Here is a 23270-nt window from a genome sequence, read left to right as displayed (position 1 = left end):
GGTCACTAAGATTCATGGCATCTGGTCCCATCAGTTCAGTTCAGTTCAGTTGCTCAGTCGTGTCGGACTCTTTGTGACCCCATGAATCACAGCACGCCAGGCCTCCTTGTCCATCACCATCTCCCGGAGTTCACTCAGACTCACGTCCATTGAGTCAGTGATGCCATCCAGCCATCTCATCCTCTGTCGTCCCCTTCTGCTCCTGCCCCCAATCCCTCCCAGCATCAGAGTCTTTTCCAATGAGTCAACTCTTCGCATGATGTGGCCAAAGTACTGGAGTTTCAGCCTCAGCATCATTCCTTCCAAAGAAATCCCAGGGCTGATCTTCAGAAGGGACTGGTTGGATCTCCTTGCAGTCCAAGGGACTCTCAAGAGTCTTCTCCAACACCATAGTTCAAAAGCAGCAATTCTTCAGCACTCAGCCTTCTTCACAGTCCAACTCTCACATCCATACATGACCACAGGAAAAACCATAGCCTTGACTAGACAGACCTTTGTTGGCAAAGTAATGTCTCTGCTTTTGAATATGCTATCTAGGTTGGTCATAACTTTCCTTCCAAGGAGTAAGCGTCTTTTAATTTCATGGCTGCAGTCACCATCTGCAGTGATTTTGGAGCCCAGAAAAATAAAGTCTGATGCTGTTTCCACTGTTTCCCCATCTATTTCCCATGAAGTGGTGGGACCGGATGCCATGATCTTCATTTTCTGAATGTTGAGCTTGAAGCCAACTTTTTCACTCTCCACTTTCACTTTCATCAAGAGGTTTTTGAGTTCCTCTTCACTTTCTGCCATAAGGGTGGTGTCATCTGCATATCTGAGGTTATTGATATTTCTCCCAGCAATCTTGATTCCAGCTTGTGTTTCTTCCAGTCCAGCTTTTCTCATGATGTACTCTGCATATAAGTTAAATAAGCAGGGTGACAATATACAGCCTTGACGTACTCCTTTTCCTATTTGGAACCAGTCTGTTGTTCCATGTCCAGTTCTAACTGTTGCTTCCTGACCTGCATACAGATTTCTCAGGAGGCAGGTCAGGTGGTCTGGTATTCCCATCTCTTTCAGAATTTTCTACAGTTGATTGTGATCCACACAGTCAAAGGCTTTGGCATAGTCAATAAAGCAGAAATAGATGTTTTTCTGGAACTCTTTTGCATTTTCAATGATCCAGCAGATGTTGGCAATTTGATCTCTGGTTCCTCTTCCTTTTCTAAAACCAGCTTGAACATCAAGAAGTTCACGGTTCACGTATTGCTGAAGGCTGGCTTGGAGAATTTTGAGCATTACTTTACTAGCATGTGAGATGAGTGCAATTGTGTGGTAGTTTGAGCATTCTTTGGCATTGCCTTTCTTTGGGACTGGAATGCAAACTGACCTTTTCCAGTCCTGTGGCCACTGCTGAGTTTTCCAAATTTGCTTGCATATTGAGTGCAGCACTTTCACAGCAAATAGATAGGGAAACAATGGAAACAGTGAGAGATTTTAATTTTGGGGGCTCCAAAATCACTGCAGATGGTGACTGCAGCCATGAAATTAAAAGATGCTTGACCTTTGGAAGAAAAGCTATGACCAACTTAGACAGCATATTAAAAAGCAGAGATATTACTTTACCAACAAAGATCCATATAGTCAAAGCTATGGTTTTTCCAGTAGTCATGTATGAATGTGAGAGTTGGACTATAAAGAAGGCTGAGTGCCAAGGAATTGATGGTTTTGAACTGTGGTGTTAGAGAAGACACTTGAGAGTCCCGTGGAGTGCAAGGAGATCCAGCCAGTCCATCCTAAAGGAAATGAGTCCTGAATATTCATTGGAAGGACTGATGCTGAAGCTGAAATTCCAATACTTTGGCCACCTGATATGAAGAACTGACTCCTTGAAAAAAGACCCTGATGCTGGGAAAGATTGAAGGTAAGAGGAGAAGGGGACAACAGAGGATGAGATGGTTGGATGGCATCACCAATGTGATGGACATGAGTTTGAGTAAGATCTAGGAGTTGGTGATGGACAGGGAAGCCTGGTGTGCTGCAGTCCACAGGGTTGCAAAAAGGTGGACATGACTGAATGACTGAACTGAACTGAGGCCACCTGAGATCAGCACTAGGGTGAATTCTGGATGTAAGTCTTTTGAAAAATCAATCTAGCAGTGTATCACAGTGTTGGAATACTAGGACCATTTTCGAAGGTCTCCCTCTTGAACTTTCCTCCAGATTTAAAGAAGTAACTGCTACCTTTGGCTGGATTCACAGCTCCTGGAGAAGACAGTCAACCACACCTGCCCTGATGCATTGTGATGGTGGGTCCCTCGAGTGCTTACAATGTGCTGCTGTTTATTCTAGGTGCTTTACAGTTCTCTCTCACTTACCAACACAATAAATCTGAGAAATGGAAAGCTCAAGCTCAGAGGGCTTCACTCACCTGTTTGAAATCCCTCAGCTTGAAAGTGATGGACCTGGTGTGCCAACCTGGTCTTGTGCTTCTCTATTCAACACTGTCTCTCAAGAACAAAACAAAGGACAGGACTTGGAATTTCATGTTTCTCAGTGCTGGTTCCAACATGGTCTCAGTAAGCAGTTATTAGAAGATGAGGAAGGACAGAGGAAGGAAGGAAGGAAGGAGAGAAGGACAGACAAGGATGTGCAGTGAGGAGAATTTGGGAGAGAATGGGAAAACTATGAGGGCTGCACAGCAAAAGGCAGATCCACACTCAGGACCTATGAGGTCACACCTGCTTTCTCATCATGAGGACTTCTCCTCTGGGCCTTAGCTTGGCAGATATTTGTTGTTTATTGCATCATATATTTCACTAAAAGTCTGAAATTTGTGATTTTTAATTATCTCATTTCTTTCACAATTATTAGTTGAAATACTTAAAAAAAAAACAAAGAAAACTCCTGCAACTGGTACTATTTGGTTACTCTGAAACCCTTAGAAAGGAAAAAAGCAGAAAAAACAGAACTTCATGCTTTCGAGGTGATTGGTCTTGGGGAACTTCATGTTTTCTGGATCCTTTGACTAAGCAGACCCTTACAAACACCACCTCTTCTAGAAAGCCAATCACCATCCACCCAGGAATCCAGCCCTAGGAATCCACGTCTCTGACCCTCAAGTCTTTGTGCTCTTAGAACAAAAACCACATAAAACTGGGTGTATCCCTAAATACATTTCAGGTTTTGAGACATGGCTAGATACACTGTTATTTTATGTAAATAAGACAGAGTATATAATTATGGTTTTGGCAGAGGCTCATAGAAGAGATGAGTAAAGAGAGGATTTCAAGTATACTCACTTACTCATGAACCATCCTGCATTCTGTGACCGTATCCATCAAAGGAGCCCCACCCCGAGGTTACCTCTTGGGGGGACACATCCATCTAACCCTGAAAGCCACACTGGACACAGTGATTTTGGTGGGTGTGATTTCACCTTCTCCAAAATCTCCACGCAGACAGATGTGGGAAGTGGAGGTGTCTCCTGTCTGCAGAAACACATTTTCATGTCTTAGCCCCAAGTGTCAGAAAAAGCAAGACTTTGTGTCTGATTAGGACCCAGTCTCTCCTTCTGATGCAATCTCTCTCATTCCTAAACACTGTGGACCTGGAACATTGCTGCTGAGATGATAACATTTTTTCCTGAGTAGTGCTTCTGATGGGAGAGAACGTAAAGCTAGCATCTCATCACCAACATTAGAATCCTTAAGCCATGTTCTGCTCCTCTCACCCTTTCTTTTTGTCCACCACAGGCCACAGTGAAATAATGAACTTAATACAATGGATCTATTGTCAAGGGTGACACTTCTGGCCATGGTTTTGAACATAGCTCTGCTTCATCATGGGCTTTTCTGGTGGCTCAGTGGTAAAGAATCCATCTGCCAATGCAGGAGTGATGGGTTTGACCCCTGGGTTGGGAAGATCCCCTGGAGAAGGGAATGGCAACCTACTCCAGTATTCTTTCCTGGAGAATCCCATGGACAGAGGAACCTGGTAGGCTACAGTCCATGGGGTTGCAAGAGAGTCAGACAAGACTTAGTGACTAAACAACAACAACTGCTTCTTCATATTATAAAAATAAGCAATTCACTTATTAAATGCCATCTTAGGCTTTTAATTTTCACACAAATGTCAGATGTGAAATCTTATTAACTATCAAAAGAATGTACAGGCATATATTTTTGGTAAACAATCTATTTGAATGTTTAGTAGCATCGTATCCAATTTGAGGACAGAATCCAAAATCATGGAGGGGTTCATAGAATTAAGTTAGTTCTCATTTTCTTCATTTCTAAGATAAAGAGAATCCATATTATTCAGTGTAACTATGACTCTGTGATCCATGAAAGATTTCATAGTCTTATGAAAAGCTTATTAGAAACTGCATTTTGTATCCAGGCTTAAATGACTACCGGGAAGGAAATGTGAGGTGTCTATTTATGGGGTCTGTTCTCAAAATTAATGGGAAAGACTGAGAGGGCTCGCATCATTAATTGGAAAGAAAAGGGCACTTTGTCTCACTTTTCTGTGTCTGCAAGTCCAGCCAGGAAAGAGTACTGATGCTCACAGGAGATCATATGCAGAAAGGATAGGCAGGCAGATCAACACTTGTCAGGAAGATGATTTGCAGGGAAATGATTTTTGGAATATGTCTAAGTCTCAGTAAATATCAAATAACTTAGGAGACACAAACAAAACTTAACTCAGAATGATATGAGTTGTCCATGCAATCCAGACAGCTGTGCTTAGGGAAGTGAACAGCTTTGTCTCACTGAAGTTTGAACAGGGGCACAGACCAAGTTCAACAGCTGCTGCATACATGAGTTGTTACTTTTTTCTTTTTTTAATTTAATTTTTTATTGAAGTGTAGTTGATTTGTAATGTTGTGTTAGTTTCAGGTGTTCAATAACAGGACTCAGTTATACATTCTATTTCAGATTCTTTAAAAATACACGTTTAATTTTTCAACACATTATTTACTTAAGATTTATTAATTTTAAGAAGGCTCCATGTGATGACTATAATTTAATGTCATTTTAAAAATTCTTGTCCTGATAAGACCTAATTAGTGTGAGAAAATTTTGTTAATGCTTATCAGTAAATCAGATAAAAGAGAATGTCATTTTTTGGCAGCGCTGAAATTCCAGATCACAGATACATGACAACTGTTATGTTCTCATGCCAGAGCTTGAAAATATTCTGTTTATTTTTTTCTCTAAGACTGATCAAGGTCAAGTTCTTCATACAAGAATAAAGACAACTTGCCGATGATGAGTTTTGGATCTAATGTGAGTGTTTTCCTAAACTTGGAAAAACCTTTCATGGACACTGCAATGCGTACAGCATAGAAGTAGAGACTGGATATTCATAACTGCCTTTAGTTCTTTACTGTTAAATCCTTTTAATATGATTATGGATATTACTCCAAAGCACAGCAAAAATGAGATACCTTTGCTGCCCATTTGCAATAGGTGGCTCCTCTTTTTCTTAGAAGAGAAGATCTGGTGTGAGAGGGCAGGTCTGAGGTCTGGGACCTCTGCTCACTCCCTCCTTGGCTGCAGGAGAGGTTCTTTCTCAGCCCAGCAAGGTTCCTGTTGACGGAGCACAAACTTTCAGTTGTATACTTTGGTTTAAAACATCCCTGTCAGGAAGGTGCCCAGACCCCAGGACCCAGGGCAGAAGGGTCCTCAGGAGCTTCCTGGGCACAGACACCCCAGAAAAGGGTGAAAAATGCCCCCTATGTCAATCACAGGAAAGGCGCAGCCCCCGTGGGAAAGGGCACAGCTTCCATCCACACACAGATAACACTCCCATCTCATCATTGCCACTTTAAACTTCTTTCTGCCTTTCCTCCTTTCTCTGCATTTTCTGCTTTTGTTTTCCTTCCTCTTCTCTCACCAACAGGTCCCTTTCTTCAGTGTGTTCTTCCCTTTCCTCCCTCACATCTCCTGAGCTCATTTCCTCTTTCTCTACTCCTGCTCCAGCTTAACTTCCTTCCTCACCATGAACTTTCCTTTTCTTTTTCATCATTTCTGACTTCAACCACTGCAGAGGAGCATATGCCCTTCCATAGAACTATGGTTCTTCCTGGCAGGCACAGAAATGCTCAAAAGATATATTTGGAGTGATCTAATGTTTCAATGTGGTTACTAAAATCTAAAGCTATGTCAGAGGATGTGAAGGGATGTGTTTCACAGTAAGTTCCCTACAAATGAATGCGTTCTGTTCCGAGAGTAAGTCCAATTTGTTTCTAAGTCCAACAAAGTTAGCCCAGGTATCCAACTAACGCGATCAACTCTATAGTACTGCACTGAAATTGGTTTATAATACTTTCCACACAAATAATACATAAAAAAGCATACACTCAATAAAGAAAACATTTTTAATCTAACAGTGCAGTACCTTGAAAAGTTCAGTAGTACAGTACAACAGCTGGCATACAGGGGCATATTTGCATCTTTGGAAGTTCACAACTCGAAAGTTTGTATGTAGGTACTTACTGTACTAGAAATTTGCTTAGTCCTTCTTACTCCACTAAGGCAATTGAAGGTTTCTCCACTTGCTGTGGAACCTTAACCTTAGAAGCAAACCTCAAGGACATGGGCCATGACTGTTTCTGATGAACTTGAGGCTTCCAGCAAGAGTCAAGTTCTGCAGCCCCATCTGTCAGAAGAAGAGGTGATGTAGCTTGTTAACGTTAAATCACACATTGTTTCCCCTACCTTGGCTTAATAAGTTAGATATCTGCAACAATGATTCACTGGAAGATTAAACTACAACTCACCCTTCAACAACATGGGCTTGAACTGCTGGAGTCCACTTATATGTGAATTTTTTCATAGATACAGTGCTTATATTTTCATTGTACAAAAATTTAGATTAACAGACTGTAGGGGGAAGTTTGTGTTTGATTAGAGATCACAGAATGTGATTTCAAAAGGGTTCAAATCTTGATTTCAACCAAACTGCTTTAGCTTCCTGCCCTGGTGTGAGGGCATTTTTTTGAGGCAGAGGTGTCAGCCTGTACTTTTTCCACTGTGAGAGGTCAGAGCACCTGATCCCTCGTGTGTCTAAGGGGCAGCTGTATGGTAGTTCCATCTTGCACTGACATTGGAAGAGGATCGGCAAAGCTATTAAGCGAATAATTTCTTTTATCTGCTTTTGTGTATTTAAGAAGGACAAACTAGAAGCTTCATACTGGTCTAAAATTTTCCATTTAAGGAATTTTCTGTTTTAGCATTGTCCCCTGTCTCAATATAACAGCTACTTTGTGCTGTTATAAAGTTTTTTTTATTAAAGTTAGTTTTAAGGAGAAGGCAGTGGCACCCCACTCCAGTACTCTTGCCTGGAGAATCCCAGGGATGGGGGAGCCTGGTGGGCTGCCGTCTATGTGGTCGCACAGAGTCAGACACGACTGAAGCGACTTAGCAGCAGCAGCAGCAGCAGTGTTTTTTAAGTCTTCTTCTTGGCAAAGATTTTAATGAAGAATAGATATTACTCAGGTGGCAGAGTAGTGTGCAGTTTCCTTCTAAAGGAACTATATTTCATGAGAACAAAGAAAGATTGCAAACCATATAAACTAATTTAATTTTCTTTGTCATTCAAAGTACACTTTGCCTCCTGAGGGTTAAATTCCTATACCAACTGAAGATTATTATTTTTTCTATCTTTGCAAAATTAGCAAAATAAGTCATTTATCTTTTAAGTCCTATGATGAAGTGTATATAAACGAATTGTACAAAATCATCACACAAAAAAGAAATTGCCTGTCAGATTCCCTTGTGAGTTTCATGCCTATCAGAAGGAGCATTCTCCTTTAGAATGAAAACAGGCCCATCTTCGCTAATTTTCTACTTGATAAGAGAAAAAGTAATTATAGACAGTTAACCATAGAATTCACCACTTATTAATTTTCTACTCTCCATCTGACTAAATTTTTTCTTCCATTTCTCTTAAATGAAGTTACTAATTTTACCTAAAAACATCTTTATATGAGTCAATGAGTTAAGCCTGAAGTTGTGTTATTTCAATGAGGCTAAAAGATCAGATCTTTTTGCACTTTTCCAGAGCAGCAACACGTGAAGCCAAAGTAAAATATATTGAAGGAAGATTTTTAGTATGAAAGTGTGTGGCCTGTTCACTTATTAAATTGTTGACTTAGGGTTGGATCACAACTCCATGCACACTGACATTTCTGTTTGCTTGCTCCTGGGGACAAACAGCAGCAAGCCTTGCTTAGCAAGGAAACAAACATATCCAGTCCTTTCCAGAAACATCCTGAACTTCCTCAAGGAGGCTGAATGGACTATGGGGAAATTTTATTTGCTCTTGGTCAAAGGAACAATTAATTCAAAACAGATTTAAATCAGGGCAGCTGTAAGGCATGGGGTTGGAAAGAGGAAAAGGAAAAGAAAAAATTGTTCTGTGTTTCAAGAGAGTTTAGGAGATTTCTTTCAAGTTTAAAAATTGCAACCCAAAGAACACAACGTTTAACTAAAAATAACAGCATTATGACTCTTGGAAAAGAATCAAGACTTTTTTCAATAAAATAATCAGTACATCTGAGCGATCTACTATAACAGTCCTACAATATTCATACATTTATTGATGTTGCAACATAGAACAGTGTATATATTGGACCACAGTTGTGCTAAAATAAGGCAACACGGCATATGTTTGACTACAGAAGAGTTATTTTATAGTGTAAGCCTCCATGAATAAAAATATACATGCTTATCATCAAACTGACACTAGATGTAGGATGGAGCAATAATTCCCACAGTTGGGTTTCAATAATTTATATATTAAGTGCTTCCATTTTGAGTCAATTTCCTAATACATGTGAATATAAAATTAATTTCATATTTCAACTACAGAACATACTACATAATTTTATATGGTCTATTCCATTAAGAATGGTCTCTAAAGACTTGATGAGACCATGATATTGTGCATGTATAAAATACCTTGGGAGTTCTTTGCAAAATAGATAGTTTACATTTCATCTGCAAAATATGTCTATAAAACCATATAATTGTATGCAAAAGTATCATAATATTAACTTTGTATTTACTTTGTAAACATCTAAACCATTTGTAAGAAAGAATAAACTACTTTTTGTGTTTTGATAATAATCTATATCAGAATTTCCAAATGAACAAAATAGAAAAAAAGTACTTGAAGCCATAAGTTATATTTAGGTATTTGTCAAGAAGCCAGATTCCATGGGTTTTGAATATCTGACCCTTTGGCATCTTCCCACATAATCAGCTCTTTAACCCAGACTTGGAGTAAAGGGAATAACAGTGTTTTTTTCCTTCTCTGTTTAACTTGGCTTAGCTTTCTGTAGAAACTCCTCTTTCCCACAGCCTAATTCCAAACAAATTGTAATGTTAACAATACTCTTACCGTGGTTAATTCAACCATTTTGCCTGTTAACCTGATGAAAGGCCAACATTAGATTGTTTCCTTTTTAGGTGAGAAAGTAATTAGGAATTTCAACCTATGATTGACTTGTATTCTTATTACTGAATTTCCTTTTTTTTTTTTTTTGCTTTTGAGCAAAATTTTCCTCTTTCATTGCTTTTGACCAAAAATTTCCAGACATGGAGAGATCTTAAGAACAACAAAAAAAACCTGAGGGGGATGATATCAAATGATTTAGAAAATACATGCTTTCCCTTCCTGAGTAACCAATAAGTAACAGAATGCTGGAAAATGGGTCGCAGACAAACTTTGATATGATCATTTTTCCAGGGTACATTTGAGATGTTCAAATGTCTTGTTGGTTTTTGTAATCATCAGAGAGAAAATACATGGATTTGAAAAATAATTATATTCTAAGTCAGGAGACAAAATCTATCTGTCATGCTTTTGGTGGAAATTAAATAGCTAGGAGCTGGAGAGCAAGATGATTTAACCCTATGTGAGGGGCTGAATGTGACTATCAGGACAGAGTATTTCAGCTTTGCTCATTGGACAGAAAAGCAGGAACCATGAAATATGTCAAAAGTCTCTGTTCATGAGGTAAAAGTGGGGTCCAAGGACTGCAATCCTGCTGCCCACAACTCTGGTCCAGGAGCTTGCTGGTCTGTTCCTGTATTTTCCAGGGGGTCAAAGGGGCGCTACAGTCCTGCAAAGCATTTAAATGATGTCCACAGTGGTGGGGGCAGAAGGTTGGGGCAACAGCCTTAGTGATTACACATGATGTAGAAATGCTATTAATGTATTCATGGTTTGAACGTTTAGTGTTAAACAGATGTCTGACTTTGCTTATCCAGAGCTGCCCACATTTATTTCAGCAAAGAATTTCCCTTTCTGTTCCTTGCCATACACATACACACATACACACCAAATTTTTCACAAACCAGAGAACATAGGTGTCCTAAAAAAAAAAATGCATCTTGGTCAATGATGATCTTCATTGTTGTCAGTTGTCTGAAACTAGGATTGGATATACTGGTGCAAAAGTTGGAAAATATTAAGGACTTTGGAACTCTCAGGATACATATTTGTCTCTTCTTATCCACAGGTTCCTTGTCCACAGAGTCAACCAATAGTAATTCAGAAGTGTTTGAAAAAAAATTTCAGAAAGTTTCAAAAAAGAAAAACTTGAATTTGCCTTGCACCTGGCAAATATTGGGGCTTCCCCAGTAGCTCAGTGGTAAAGAATCCACCTGAAATGCAGGAGATGCAGGTTTGACCCCTGGTTCAGGAAGATCCCATGGAGGAAGAAATGGCAACTTATTCCAATATTTTTGCCAGGAAAATCCCATGGACAGAGGAGCTTGGCAGGCTGTAGTCCATGGGGTCGCAAAGAGTCAGACATGACTGAGCCTGCATGCCTTTGCAACTATTAATTAATAGATTTGCATTGCATTTGGTATAATCTATAGATGATTTAAATTATATAGGGGATATGCAAAGGTCTCATGCAAATACAACACCATTTTGTAGGAGGGACTTGAGCATCCATGGATTTGGGTATTTGAAGGGGGTCCTGGAGTCAGTTCCCTGTGGATACTGAGGGAACACTGTATTTAGTGGTCTGACATTACCCATGAAGGCTAAGTTCAAAGGATCTAAAAATGAATCACATAAGAGCTCAATATTCAGCTACTTAGAGAAGTCTATGTTGTCTTGCCTGGGAAATCCCATGGACAGAGGAGCCTGGTGGGCTACAGTCCATGGGGTCGCAAGAGTCTGATATGACTTAGGGACTAAACAACAACAATAACAAGAACACCAGTGCTAATCTACAGAAGCATGGACTCATTCCCTTTGGTCTGTGTACCCAAAGCATCTATCTAATATTGTTACTCAAGGTTGAGTAGACATGGGGACCAGTACTTAAAGACTTATCCTTCTTTCCTTGCTTTTTATTGTTAAATGAAGTTAGGATCTCCTCTAGGGCATTAGATATTTTCTACAACCGTTGTTCCTCTTCTTTCCTATAGAAAATTAATTTTTCCCATTTAGATAGGACCATAAGAGCAAAACCTGGCCCTTATTTCAGTCATGAATATTCTTGAATGCAATGAATGTAAGTGGTATTTTTAAAAATGAAAACCAGGCCATAGAAGATATGTTGGATAAGCCTTGCCTCATCCTACAGTATGTAGGATGAATAAATGTCTAAAGAGGAGAGAATTGGAAAGATATTGAAGATGTTATGATGTAGGAAAAATGTAACCCATGAAATCTGTTAAAGGACTCCTCCAGTTTGGAATTAAAATATTTTATTGCTCAATCCTATAGCTTCCAATAATTATAAAATAACACACTCACAAGTGATTATTTGGGATCATTTTATTTTTATGTGACTCCCATACGCTGGAGAGTCACAGTGTGTCTGAAAAATAGACAATCCTGTTACTAGTAACAAAAGTATCCACTCTCTATTGCTGTTGGAGGAAACCAGGGGAAATATTTAAATGCCTTTCTATATGTAATATCATGACCTGTATACAGTAGTCACTTAATAATGCTGCTACAGTTGTGCTCATGTCAAACATAGGAGAGTCTTCACTCCCATTTTTGGAAGGTACTAGGATACTACACAGCATAAAAGGAGAAAATAAGGTGCATATAATGAACACTCATTTAGTAGGAGTCCTAGGTATTTACCCCCAATTCATTAATTTGCTCTGCAAATATGATATGAGATCAATGAATCTTTCTGGCATTCTGATATTTTCCTTCTGGACTAGAGATAATATCACTCATTTCTGGGCATGTGGTTTTGTGGAAATTTCATCATGATAAAGAAACACTGGGCTGGAGGAAGCACAGGCTAGAATCAAGATTGCCAGGAGAAATATCCATAACTTCAGATATGCAGATGACACCACCCATATGGCAGAAAGTGAAGAAGAACTAAAGAGCCTCTTTATGAAAGTGAAAGAGGAGAGTGAAAAAGTTGGCTTAAAGCTCAACATTCAGAAAACTAAGATCATGGCATCCGGTCCTATCACTTGATGGCAAATAGATAGGGAAACAGTGGCAACAGTGGCTGACTTTATTTTTCTGGGCTCCAAAAATCACTGCAGATGATGATTGCAGCCATAAAATTAAAAGACACTTACTCCTTGGAAGGAAAGTTATGACCAATCTAGATAGCATATTAAAAAGCAGAGATGTTACTTTGCCAACAAAGGTCTGTCTAGTCAAGGCTATGGTTTTTCCAGGGGTCATGTATGGATGTAAGAGTTGGACTATAAAGAAGCTGAGTGCAGAAGAATTGATGCTTTTGAACTGTGGTGTTGGAGAAGACTCTTGAGAGTCCCTTGGACTGCAAAGAGATCCAACCAGTCCATTCTAAAGGAGATCAGTCCTGGGTGTTCATTGGAAGGACTGATGTTGAAGCTGAAACTCCAGTACTTTGGCCACCTCATGCAAAGAGCTGACTCACTGGAAAAGACCCTGATGCTGGGAAAGATTGAGGACAGGAGGAGAAGGGGATGACAGAGGATGAGATGGTTGGATGGTATCACCAACTCAATGGACATGGGTTTGGGTGGACTCCAGGAGTTGGTGATGGACAGGGAGGCCTGGCGTGTTGCGGTTCATGGGGTCGCAAAGAGTCGGACACGACTGAGCGACTGAACTGAACTGAAACCATATTTTGAAAATGCCTACTTATTTATGTATTTTTGTCTGTGCTAGGTTTTCACTGCTGTGCGAGTGCTTTCTCTAGTTGCGGTGAGCGGGGCCTACTCTCTAGTTGTGGTATGAGGGCTTCTCGTTGCAGCAGCTTCTTTTATTGCAGAGCACAGACTTTAGGCATGTGGGCTCCATAGTTGTGGTACACAGCCTCAGTTGCCCCAAGGCATGGGGAGTGTTCCCAGACCAGTGATTGAACCCATGTTTCCTGCATTGACAGGCAGGTTCTTAATAATTAGACCAATAGGGAAATCCTCTATATTTCTGAGAGAGTATTAAATCATAGCTAATCACTAGCTTGGAATCATACAAAATGGCAATTTTTCCTTTTTCTCCCCATTTTATTTCCTTGACTTAATTTGGTCAAATAATAGCACACTTTTAAAAATATTCAGTTCTCAGAAAATAAAAGCTCTTGAAGGATGTAAAAAAAAATGTGTCCATGCATGAAACAGACCACTCAAAGCTGGTACACTGGGACAACCCAGAGGTATGGATGGGGAGCGAAGTGAGAGAGGGGTTCAGGATAGGGGGGACACATGTATACCCATCCTGATTCATGTCGATGTATGGCAAAAACCATTACAGTATTGTAAAGTACTTAGCCTCCAATTAAAATAAATTAATTAATTAAAAAAAACTGTGTTCAATCTCAAAATTCTTCAAAATCATATACAAGACCTTTAAGTAATTTTTTTAGTTTCAAATACATTTACAATTATGTGTGTGATCATATTCACTGCTGTGCTGTGCTTAGCTGTTCAGTAGTGTCTGACTCTTTGTGACCCCGTGGACTGTAGCCCACCAGGCTCCTCTCTCTGTCCATGGGGATTCTCCAGGCAAGATTACTGGAGTGGGCTGTCATGCTCTCCTCCAGGTGATCTTCCCAACCCAGGGATGAAACCCAGTTCTCCCACATTAGAGGAGGGTTCTTTACCACCTGAGCCACCAGGGAAGCCCAAGAATACTGGAATGGGTAGTCTATCCCTTCTTCAGGGGTTCTTCCCGACCCAGGAATTGAACTGGGATCTCCTGTATATCAGGCAGATTCTTTAGCAGCTGAACTACTAGGGAAGCCCATGATAGTATCAGTTCAGTTCAGTCACTCAGTTGTTTCTTTATTTTTGCAACCCCATGAACTACAGCATGCCAGGTTTCCCTGTCCATCACCAACTCCTGGAGCCTACTCAAACTCATATCCATTATGTTGGTGATGCCATCCAACCATCTCATCCTGTCATCCCCTTCTCCCCTGCCTTCTATCTTTCCCAGCATCAGGGTCTTTTCCAAGGAGTCAGTTCTTCGCATCCGTGGCCAAAGTATTGGAGTTTCAGCTTCAGCATCAGTCCTTCCAATGAATATTCAGGAATGATTTCCTTTAGGATGGACTGGTTGGATCTCCTTGCAGTCCAAGGGACTCTCAAGAGTCTTCTCCAACACCACAGTTCAAAAGCATCAATTCTTCTGCACTCAGCTTTCTTTATAGTCCAACTCTCACATCCATACATGACTACTGGAAAAACCATAGTTTTGACTAGATGGACCTTTGTTGGCAAAGTAACATCTCTGCTTTTTAATATGCTGTTTAGGTTGGTCACAGCTTTTCTTCCAAGGAGCAAGCGTGTTTTAATTTCATGGCTGCAATCACCATCTGCAGTGATTTTGGAGCCCCCCAAAATGAAATCTCTCACTATTTCCATTGTTTCCCCATGTATTTCCCATGAAGTTATAGGACCAGATGCCATGATCTTAGTTTTCTGAATGTTGAACTTTAAGCAAACTTTTTCACTCTCTTCTTTCACTTTCATCAAGAGGTTCTTTAGTTCTTCTTTGCTTTCTGCCATAAGGGTGGTGTCATCTGCATATCTGAGGTTATTGATATTTCTCCCGGCAATCTTGATTCCAGCTTGTGCTTGATTCAGCCCAGCGATTCTCATGATGTACTCCACATATAAATTAAATAAGCAAGGTGACAATATACAGCCTTGACATACTCCTTTCCCTATTTGGAACCAGTCTGTTGTTCCATGTCCACTTCTAACTGCTGCTTCTTGACCAGCATACAGATTTCTCAGGAGGCAGGTCAGGTGGTCTGGTATTCCCATCTCTTTCAGAATTTTCCACAGTTTCTTGTGATCCACACAGTCAAAGGCTTTGGCATAGTCAATAGAGAAGTAGATGTTTTTCCAGTATTCTCTTGCTTTTTCAATGATCCAACAGATGTTGGCAATTTGATCTCTGATTCCTCTGGCTTTTCTAAATCCAGCTTGAACATCTGAAGTTCATAGTTCACATACTGTTGAAGCCTGGCTTGGAGAATTTTGAGCATTACTTTGCTAGCGTGTGAGAGGAGTGCAATTGCACAGTAGTTTGAGCATTCTATGGCATTGCCTTTCTTTGGGATTGTAATGTAAACTGACATTTTCCAGTCCTGTGGCCACTGCTGAGTTTTCCAAATCTTCTGGCATATTGAGTGAAGCATTTTAACAGCATCTTCTTTTAGGATTTGAAATAGCTCAACTGGAATTCCATCACCTCCACTAGCTTTGTTCATAGTGATGCTTCCTAAGGCCCACTTGACTTCACATTCCAGGATGTCTGGTTATAGGTGATCACACCATCATGGTTATCTGGGTCATGAAGATCTTTTTTGTATAGTTCTGTGTATTCTTGCCAGCTCTTCTTAATAGCTTTTGCTTCTGTTAGGTCCATACCATTTCTGTCCTTTATTGTGCCCATCTTTGCATGAAGTATTCCCTTAGTATCTCTAATTTTTATGAAGATATCTCTAGTCTTTCTCATTCTATTGTTTCCCTCTATTTCTTTGAATTGATCACTGAAGAAGGCTTTCTTCTTCTTCTCAGTGAAAAAGACATCTATTTTGGGTATTAGTTCTAGAGGGTCTTGTAGGTCTTCATAAAACCATTCAACTTCAGCTTCTTCAACATTACTGGTCGGGGCATAGAGTTGGATTACTGTGATATTGAATGGTTTGCCTTGGAAACAAACAGAGATCATTCTGTTGTTTTTGAGATTGCCTCCAAGTACTGCATTTCGGACTCTTTTGTTGAGTATGATGGCTACTCCATTTCTTCTAAGGGCTTCTTGCCCACAGTAGTAGATATAATGGTCATCTGAGTTAAATTCACTCATTCCAGTCCATTTTAGTTTGCTGATTCTTAAAATGTCGATATTCACTCTTGACACCTCCCGTTTGACCACTTCCAATTTGTCTTCAACCATTGTCATGGTTCGTATGCAATATTGCTCTTTATAGCCTCAGACTTTACTTCCATCACCAGTCACATCCACACCTGGGTGTTGTTTTTGCTTTGGCTCCATCTCTTTATTCTCCACTGATCTCCAGTAGCATACTGGGGACCTATCGACCTGGGGAGTTCATCTTTCAGTGTCCTATCTTTTTGCCTTTTCATACTGTTCATGGGGTTCTCAAGGCAAGAATCCTGAAGTGGCTTGCCATTCCCTTCTCCAGTGGACCACGTTTTGTCAGCCCTCTCCACCACGACCCATTGTCTCAGGTGGCCCTACCCAGCATGGCTCACAGTTTCATTGAGTCAGACAAGGCTGTGGTCCATGTGATCAGATTGGTTAGTTTTCTGTGACTGTATTCCATGAGAGTATTTATATATATATATTAATTTAATGCCAAAAGCATCCTACTAAAAGGTGAGCATTCCATGCTAGATGCAGAGACTTTTTAATGTTAATTGGTTTAGTAAACAAAGTTCACAATTTTGTAGAGATAAAGAGATTACTACTGATTCCATCCCTGGAATTTTCTTGTAGTTAGTTGAACTATAGAAACTAGTTACATATAAGTCATATAATGAAGCTATTTTCTAAGATGCCATCATCCATTCATTTATTACCTTGCTCATCAGTATTTGTTGAGTAGTTGACATGTACTAGGGATAGAATCGGTGAAGGCAATAGCACCCCACTCCAGTACACTTGCCTGGAAAATCCCATGGCGGAGGAGCCTGGTAGGCTGCAGTCCATGGGGTCGCTAAGAGTCGGACACGACTGAGTGACTTCACCTTCACTTTTCACTTTCATGCATTGGAGAAGGAAATGGCAACCCACTCCAGTGTTCTTGCCTGGAGAATCCCAGGGACGGGGGAGCTTGGTGGGCTGCAGTCTATGGGGTCGCACAGAGTCGGACACAACTGAAGTGACTTAGCAGTAGCAGCAGCAGGGATAGAATAGTGAGCCCATCAGACAGACTAGGGGCTCCGTAAAGCCATAGAGTCCACTCTGTGTACATGTCCATGTATGTTGACCTATTTGTTAAGAAATTAACTGAAAAAATTAATGTTCCCTTTTAGGGTTTGCCTTATTTTAGATTCTACAATTTGATCACTTTCTTTTTCATATTCCTTGGACTTTAGAGTTTCATTACTTCAAATTAATTCAAAATATATTTGAAACATAAAAGCAAACAAGTCTTTTTATGGAAATGCTAAAGCAATGTTTTATAAATTTGTTTAGAACTGTGAAATTTGCTTACCATCTCCCACATGATATGGCCCATTTATCTATGGTAACAGCAATGGAAAAAAATTAAAGCTATTCTATATTTAACCATATTGTCTCCAATGCTATATGTGACCAAAATATGATTTCTGACGGAAATATAAATGAGCTCTGCTAAAATATGTCAAGAGATCTAATCAGTACATTAAATAATACTTTTCATACACTAGGTGGGAATATTTTCCTCACGCAAGGTAGGGAGTTTTTAGATGTCAAATGTGTTTCACCATTTAAAAAGAACTGATAAAAATTACCCTCCTAAACAATAATTATCCTGCTTTCATTGATGTTTGGGTTATTTCAACAGTAAGTTAATGGCGGAAATTTTTTTTTCCTGATGAAATATAATTTATTAATATCTCAGTTGTGGTGTTGGTACAAATGAGGAAGATGATAGGAAGATAGTAGTAAAAACCCATTACATTATAACTTAATGTTTGTAACTTATTCTATTTTTTTCAGTGGCTGTAATGCTTCCATTTTCCACCCCAGTCACCCACTCCACCAACACTTTGTTACGTGTTTGTTGATCTAACCCAGCTCTGCTGTGCCTGGTTTTCTCACAGTGATATTTGAACCCCACCACTCACATATGCACATCCTCTCCATAACCACATTTGAAGACCATAATGCTTGCAAATTTCTTAAACTTGTCTGTATTATGCCCCTCTTTAATTCACTAGCTACTCATTCCTTGACCTCTACAATGAAACAACTAACCTTCCACAGACCATTGAATCTGACCCCTACAAGATCATCAAAGACTCTTCATCTTTAAACATACCTTTCCTCCATCCTTGCCACCCCCAGTGCTAGGCACCCTGTGTGTCAGACAAGGGGCTTTGTTGCAACAGAAACTAGTGCTGGCCATCTGTATCTAGTAGGATAGAGGGGTGGTGTGCCATAATCAAGTGGAATTCATTCCAGAGATGCAGTGGTGGATGGATCTGCAAAGCAGTCATGTGATGCACCAGGTTAACAAAACAGAGAAAAAAATCATGATCATTACAAGAGATGCAGAAAAAGCATTGAACAAAATTGAGCATACATTGATGAGAAAGACTCCTAATAAAGCAGGTGTAGAGAGCAGTACCTCCACATTGTAAAGTCATTGGATGGCCAGCCCACCCAAGAGGACTGCTCTCTTGATTTCTGTGCATCTCTTGCCCAACCAGTCCATGTGCAACATCCACCCACTCATATGACTGACCTTCCCTTTAAATCATGGAGCCCAAATCAGTAACTGTCTATGTGCTTTCCTCCAACCCCTGGTCCCCAGCTAGTTATTGATCCACTATGATAGTGGATCAATGAGAAACATCCCCCGCTGTTGGTCCTTAGCATGAGGGACTGTGAGGGGCATTTTGCTCTGCTGTTTCCCTGGAAACCCCTTAGCCAACCTGATGTCAATTTCCCCTGTAACTGGGTACTTGCTTCTCCCCCAGTAGCAAAGACTGTGGCCATTTTCTGTCCTGCGCAGTGTCTGCAGCACACTGCGGGGTGTTGCTCCAGGGCCTTGCTTCAGACATGAAAGATTCCCCACCCATTAAATCATTGATGTCTCTGTCACTGACTCCAGACTCTTTCTTTGGTCTCAAGGCTGGGCTTGCAGGCATGTGGCATACAGTTCAAACTTCATATATGATGAGCCACTGTTAAGCTGTGGTTTTTCCAATAGTCATGTATGGATGTGAGAGTTGGACCATAAACAAGGCTGAGCACTGAAGAATTGATGCCTTTGAACTGTGGTGTTGGAGAAGACTCTTGAGAGTCCCTTGGACTGCAAAGAGATCAAATCAGTCAATCCTAAAGGAAATCAACCCTGAATATTCATTGGAAGGACTGATGCTGAAGCTGAAGCTCCAATACTTTGGCCACCAAAGTATTGATGCAAAGAGCTGACTCACTGGAAAAGACCCTGAAGCTGGGAAAAATTGAAGGCAGGAGGAGAAGGGGATGACAGAGGACAAGATGGTTGGATGGCATCACTGACTCAATGGGTATGAATTTGAGCAAGCTCTGGGAGTTGGTGAAGTAGAGGGAAGCCTGGTGTGTTGCAGTTCATGGGGTCATAAAGGGTTGGAAACAACTGAGAAACTGAACAACAAAAAGAAAAAAAGGAAAACATTCCTCTTTACAATTACATCCACAAAAGCAAAGCAAAATACCTAGGAATAAATTTAAGCAGGAAGTGAAAGACATTTATATTGAAAACTATAAGACATTAATGAAGGAAATTGAAGAACACACAAATAAATGGAAAGAAATTTTCTGTTCATGGGCTGAAAGAATTAATATTGTTAAAATGTCCATACTTACAAAAGCAATCTACAGACTCAATATAATTGTTATCAAAATTCCAAGAGCATTTTTCATAGAAATAGAACAAATAATTATAAAATTAGGATGAAACCAAATATCCAAATATTTAGTAATTAACAAATTAGTTAACAAGTTTACTAAACAAATTACTAAATTACTTAGCAAATTACTAATTACTTAACAAATTATTAAAGTAACAAATTTAGTAATTAACAAATATTTAGTAATTAACATAGTATGTTATTGGCATTAAAAAAAGACACATAGATCAATAGAACAGAAAGAGATCTTGGAAATAAACCCACTCATAAGTGATCAATTAATTTATTATAAAGAAGAATATACAATGGAGAAAGGACAGTTTCTTCAATAAATTTTTTTGGGAAAACTGGACAACCACATGTAAAAAAATGAAACTCAAGCCACTATCTTATACAATACACAAGAATTAACTCAAAATGGATTTAAGACCTGATTATAAGCCCCCAAATCATGAAACTCCTAGAAGAAAACATAGAAGGAAAGCTCCTTGACATAAGCCTTACAATAATTTTTTGAATCTGACATCAAAATCAAAAGAAACAAGAGCAAAAATAAACAAGTGGGGTTGCAGAGGAAACAACAGAATGAAAAGGCAACCGACTTCATGGCAGAAAATGTTTGCAAACCATATATCTGATTAGGGCCTAATAGCCAAAAGACATAAAGAACCCATACAACTCAATAGCAACAAACAATTTGATCTTAAAATGGGCAGGAGATCTGAATAGACCTTTTTCCAAAGGCCAACAGAGAGATGGCCAACAGGTACATGAAAAGATGCTCTACATCATTAATCATCAGGAAAACGCAAATCAAAACTACAATGAAATATCACTTCACACATATTGGAATGGTTATTATCAAAAAGACAAAAAATAAAAAGTGTCGGCCAGGATGTGGAGAAAATGTAACTCTCGTGCACTGTTGGTGGAAATGTAAATTTGGGGAGCCACTATGGAAAACAGTATGAAGGTTCCTCAAACAATTGCAAATGGAACTGCCATGTGATTCAGCAATTCAAATTCTGGGTATTTATCTGAAGAAAATGAAAATACTAACTCAAAAAGATACATGCATCCCCATGTTCACTGCAGCACTATTTCCAAAGTCTAAGACATGGAAGCAACCTAAGTGTCCATCAATGGAGAAGTGGATAAAGAAGATGTGGTAAATTTATACATACACATATATACATACAATGGAATATTATTCAGATATAAAAAAGAATGAAATCTTGCTATTGGTGACAACATTGAGGTCCTTATGTTAAGTGAAATAAGGCAGCAGACAGAGAGAGACAAGCACCAGTATCATAAGATCTGTCTTACATGTGGAATTTAAAAACAAACAAAACAAAATCAACACCAAACCCAAGGTCCTAGATACAGGGAACAGATTGGTGGTGGCCAGAGGCTGGGGTGGGGTAGGAGAAAAAGGTGAAGGGGATCAAAGGACAAAAAGAAATAAGAAGATAAGATAAAAAAACAGATAAATCATTCATATATGTTACTTGTAATCCACCTTAGAAGTTGCAGAAACACACCAATATATTAAGTACCACAGAAAAGTAAACAAAGAACTAATGAGTTAAAACTCAGATTATTAATTAGTCTTTTCCTAAGAAAAATAGTTTCCAGCCAGTGGGGGCCTCGTGGGCCGTGGGAAGCTGATGAGAACATGTCCTTGTGGCTGGAGCTGTTGTGCCTACACAGCAGACACCTTGCAAAGCTCAGCCTCCAAGCTTCTCCAGGAAGATGTCAGTCTCGTCTCCTCACATAAAAGCAAAATTCTCCCAGCCTACATCTTTTATCAACCCTAATGGTTCTTCTTCTTCTCATCTCTTTTTAAAAAATCTCCACTGCCTGACAGATATTTCCACTTGGATGAATTACTGTCATCCCAAATTCAATATGTTTAAACTTAAATGCATACTCTTCCCTCTCCTCTTTCCAAAGAAACCTTAATGCCACGTTATCCCAAGGACATCTGTACAGCTAGCCTTTTACCAGGCTGAAAACTGTTAGTTATTTTTAATTCTCAGTACACTCCTGTTCTGGTTCCTATGTTCTCTTCCAACTTGTCCAACTGAGATATCAGTTTATTTAATTTACTATCCATTAGTGACCTCGCGTGCAGAAAGCCTGGGCTTTGCAACAGGTCCCCTGCTAAGTTTCACTTAAAATGTCAACAATAGTAAGTCCAATGAGGTTAAAAAACTATTTGAGAAATAGTCACTGTTAATAGAAAAAAGGTAAAAAAAGAGAGAGGGAAGGAAGGAAAGAGGGAAGAAAAGAGAGAAGGAAGGAAGTAGAGAGGGAGAGAAAGAAGGAAGGAAGGAAAGGAGAAGGAAAGGAAGGAAGGAGGAAAGCAAGGGAAGAAAAGGAAAGATAAGATATGTAAATAAAAGACCACTCAATAAAACTTGGGAGAACTGGTTCTCCTTGTACTAGTTAGCTCCAGTAAACCAATAAACACTGTTGGTTTTCAGTAACTTGAGATGGGGGTGTTAGTCTGTGTGGCATGAGATCTTTCCAGTCCTGACACTTTATGACTTTTCTTCAGAAATCCCTGTTTTCTAGTTTGCAATCCTCAAGCTAGATTAAGAGAGAGCCCTGGAGTCAAGTAGAGACCTCAGCAGGCCTTGAGAGGTGCTCAGGTTACTAGGGGGGTGCCAGAGAGCATGCAATTCCCCAGTGTCCCCATCCTAAGAAATCAGGACCTACGATGCTAAGCCAGGGTCGGCTGCAGAACCTGAGAGGCTTGGTCAAGGATAAGATAGGGCATCTCTTGTCCATGGCTACTAGGTGTGGTGGAGAGAGAAGGGTAACCCAGGACAGCATCTTAGGAAGACTGAGTCAAAGCCAAACAGACCACCAAACAAATCTAAACCATCTAAAGGGCTGGGGCATCCATCCAAGACATGGAAACAACCTAAGTGCCCATTGGCAGATAAGTGAATAAAGATGTGCTGCATGTGTACAATGGGATATTACTCAGCCATAAAAAAGAAGGAAATAAGGCCACTTACAGCAACATGGACGCAACTGGAGATTATCATACTAAGTGAAGTAAGTCAGACAGAGAAAGGTAAATACCATATGATATCACTTACATGTGGAGTCTAAAATATGACACAAGTGAACTTACCTGTGAAACAGAAACAAACTTGCAGACGCAGAGAACAGACTTGTGGTTGCTAAGGGGGA

The sequence above is a fragment of the Bubalus kerabau genome, chromosome 16 (assembly GCF_029407905.1).
Source record: "Bubalus kerabau isolate K-KA32 ecotype Philippines breed swamp buffalo chromosome 16, PCC_UOA_SB_1v2, whole genome shotgun sequence".
Classification (NCBI taxonomy): domain Eukaryota; kingdom Metazoa; phylum Chordata; class Mammalia; order Artiodactyla; family Bovidae; genus Bubalus; species Bubalus kerabau.
The sequence above is the reverse complement of the archived record's forward strand: the minus strand, read 5'-3'. Positions refer to the sequence as shown.